General features: G+C 35.5%; 1 protein-coding gene across 2 annotated transcripts in view; it reads right to left on the reverse strand.

Annotated features, from left to right (window-relative positions):
• LOC145241987 (protocadherin beta-2-like) overlaps positions 1-756 on the reverse strand; it is a 124,160-nt gene extending 123,404 nt beyond the window's left edge. Inside the window, exon 1 of one of the 2 annotated variants that reach the window (XM_080104862.1) lies at positions 558-756. The gene's annotated coding sequence lies outside the window, so the exon portion shown is untranslated. The remainder of the gene's footprint in view (positions 1-557) is intronic. The other variant, XM_080104863.1, reaches the window with a different exon arrangement.
• Between the last annotated feature and the right edge of the window lie 3,242 nt (positions 757-3,998).

Genomic DNA, 3,998 nt, shown 5'->3' on the forward strand with positions numbered 1-3,998 from the left:
TCAACCAAATAAAAATATTTTTTCAAAAATGCAGTCGTCCTTATGTATATACTAGTAGAATACCAGTATATTTTTTTATTCTGCAAGTTCATACGTGAACCAGGGTTAGAAAATGCAAATTAGTAGCACTAAGTCAAGCTTTGGGTTACATTGCAAAAATTGCAAAAATAAAATTTAAAAAAACACAAGAAAAAGCATGCACATTGAGAGGGTAATTGCTTTGTTTTTTTTGTTTTTTTGTTTTTTTTGTTTTTGTTTTTTGCTCATTAAAAAGTGCAAAGATAATAAAATAGGGTGTGGGTTGGAAAGGAATGACAAACATCAATCAAGCAGATTTTTAAATATATGCATTCGAGAGAGAGAGAGAGAGAGAGAGAGAGAGAGAGAGAGAGAGAGAGAGAGATGTCAATGATGCATTCTCATAAAAGGTTACATTTCGATTAATAATAGCATCCCGGGACGACCATCTTGCATTACCCAGGTAATCTCACCCCCATTTCCATATATATAAACATCATTTTTTTTTTTTTTTTTTTTTTTGTTAAATAAATACTCACCTGCGTTTTTAATTCCACTGTAGTCCGTGGTGCTCTGAACAAGAAGACCCTTCCATAAGAGTTCAAGAGAAGGGAAAGGAAAGAAGCGAGCGATCTAGCTGCTGCTGCTGTTGGTGAAGCCGACGCTGCATTCGGAGAGTCCAATGCGTGCGACTGCGCGCGTGCATATGTGTGTATGTGTGTGCGTGTGAAGATGTGTGCGTGCGTGTGTGAGGTTTTCATAGAGAGTAGGAGAATGTTGAGAGGAGGAAGAGGCAGAGGAGGAGGATGATAAAGAGGGGGGGTATGTAACGATAAGAGGAGGAGGTATAGATTTAGAGGTAGAGTTGAAAAACCAGAAATCGAAAAAGGGGTTGAAGAGGAGGAGGAGGAGAGGGAGGAGGAGGAGATAATGGAAGAATGTAAGGAGAAAAATGAGGAGTTTAATGGTAAGAAGAGAAGGAAAAAGGATATATACGTGTGTGTATGCATATATATATATATATATATATATATATATATATATATATATATATATATATATATACACACACACATACATATATATGCAAATTAGTGACATTTATTATAAAATGCAAACAGTGAAGAAATAAGTTATTTTAAATAACTTTTTCTTTTAATTTAATATATTGGCTTATTTCTTGTATTAAGGTTTTATTTGACGTTATTATGATTCTTGATGTCGAACTGCCACCGCATCAACATCTTTCCTTTCCTCATTAAAAAATTGCTTCTTTCATTCATTTTTCTCTTTGAATTCGATTCTAAATTTCTTCTGCGCGCGAGTGCGCGCGTGTGTGTGTGCATGTGTGTGTGTTGTACCTACATATGGGTCCATTTTTATTTACCTTTCCTTAGTGTGTCATTATGTATATTATTTAAAAATATCTTTTTTTCCAGAATTGCACATTTTTCACCCTTTTTCTAAAATAGTCTTAAACTGTCCCTCACACAACTATTAGTTATTAATATAGATTTAACTAGAACACACACGCATTATATATACATATATATATATATATATATATATATATATATATATATATATATATATATATATATATATATATATTCAAGAAATATTTCACATACTTTATTAATCTTGCAGGATTGAACAATATTGTATAGTTATATTATTGGTGATAGTGCAATGTTATAGCTCTATTATTATTATTATTATTATTATTATTATTATTATTATTATTATTATTATTATTATCATCATCATCGTCATCGTCATCATCACTATTACTATTATTATTACTCCTTTTCAAATATTTCACCCCACCTCTTTTTTTCTACCCCACTCCATAACTTCCTTTTTCCAATATATTGAACAAGGGGTGAGCATGAAATGGGGTGGGGTGGGGTGGGGGGTTGCTTCTGCCTGAATGGGAGCCAAAGGGAGCTGCTGTTCACTATCTCAGCCATTCATTCATTATTCCTGCTTCTCAAATTTGAGGGCTAAAAATTAAGGTCATTATCGTTTCCCACCTCATGATAACATTAACAGCTATAACAATAGTACAGATGATAATAATAACAACATATTCATGAGGGAGGGGGGTAAGGGTTTTGGACTAATCCAACAATGGTATTCTAAATGGTAAGGAGAGGGGGTGCTCTTGTAGTAGCAACTGCCGTCATAGTAGTCATGATATTAGTAGTAATTGTTCCCCATCTTCTCCAAAGGAAGAAGGAGCACATCCCGAAATACACATCCCTTCCATTCATGCATCTTGGTTCATTCATCTCTCAGCATGCATGCACGTAGGCATTCATACGTGTGGGGGTCGGGGTGTAGAAAGGGATCTTCACTCCTTAAATGCATGTTTGCGGGGGAGTTGAGTTGGTACGGGGAAGGAAGGGCAGGGGAATGGGATGCACCGTTCTGCACTACCGTATGCATATGTCCACTGACCTACATGCATGCAATGAGGTGAATGACCCTAATTTCTGATGGAGGTAGAGGGTTATTTGTCGTGTCTGCCTGCATTTCTCTACATGTGAATATGCGTGTGTTTTGGGGAGGATGAGGGAGGGGACAAAAGACGAACGTTTGCACAATCCAGTTTGCAGTATGAATGAAACCTTCTTTTCATTTGAAGGATACGCGTAAAAGTTGCCCCATGCAAATTTTGAGACCCCTTTGTTTCTGTTATTTGAGAAATATCTGAAAACTTAATACTCGCTTTAAAATACAGTATACGTTACCTGGCAAATATACCTGGTGAACCAAGTGCAAGTGAAATTCAAACCATTGCACTTAAAGGGACAATTATAATCTTAAAAAGATCTCCCGGTTGGAATGTATTAGATGGCGGGTGAATGTCTCGTATTCGGAAGGATGCTACCTCCCTCACTTGAACAAAATGATAAAAAAATTATATATATATATATATATATATATATATATATATATATATATATATATATATTAATTTTCTTACTTGTCTGTTTTTATTAGGGATAGCTTATCTTTCTAAATGTCAAACATTCACCTGCTATTTCAGCCACAAGATTTTTAAAGATTCTAACCATCTTTTTAATCACAATTGTTGTATTTCTTTTGCACTTGGTTAATTGGGTATATTTTCTCAGGTAGTTTTTAGATTCATGGAAGAGAACTACTAGACACTATCCTCGAGTGTCTAAGGTCTCTCTGTACAGGGGTTTGTCAGGACAACCTGGCATAAGGATTCTTTTCCCTAGAAGTAAACCCTGACCAAATATTCAAAATCACATAGCATTCACAGCCCAAATAACATCTCTTTGGTATGGCTAATCCACACTGGCTTTTACAAGGAATGGCGCACCTTCTCCAAGTGATGTTAACTAATATATTAGCATGAAGATGGATACTCCACCAGACTAGATGAATTATTGTCCTGGAATCCAAAACAAGGAGAAGTAAGTTCATTTCATAGTCAAATTTCACCGGGCTTTGCTAGATCTGTGTTATTTAAAAGACGTTCTTGTGTGTGGTGGGGGTTGCTCAAGTCGCAGAGTACTCGTCTTGCATGAAAGAGACTCTGGTTTCAAATCCCGAGTTCAGTGTTCAACCGCTAGAATGGACTATTATCATCTATCAGTTCAAATGTCCCTTGGAAGAATTTAACTTCTATAACAACAATGTAACTAATAGTTATGTTGGACATACAAACGCAACATTATCACGACACCTCACCTGCCATAATGTTGAATCTAGTGCCATCTTCCAACATTTACATAAAAAATCATTGCTCCCCCCCCTCAAATTTCAGAGAAATTTTAGTTAACAACACCAAAATACTACATCATGAAACGAATGTAAAAAAATTCAAATCCTTGAAGCTATTTATATCAAAATGCAAAAGTCCAACTTGAACCAGGTCATATTTCAGAATAGTACCAATACACTCAAATACCTCGCATAACTCTTCTCCTCTTACCCCACACCCA

Source organism: Euprymna scolopes, chromosome 21, assembly GCF_053919585.1.
Source record: "Euprymna scolopes isolate OS-2025 chromosome 21, ASM5391958v1, whole genome shotgun sequence".
Classification (NCBI taxonomy): Eukaryota; Metazoa; Mollusca; class Cephalopoda; order Sepiida; family Sepiolidae; genus Euprymna; species Euprymna scolopes.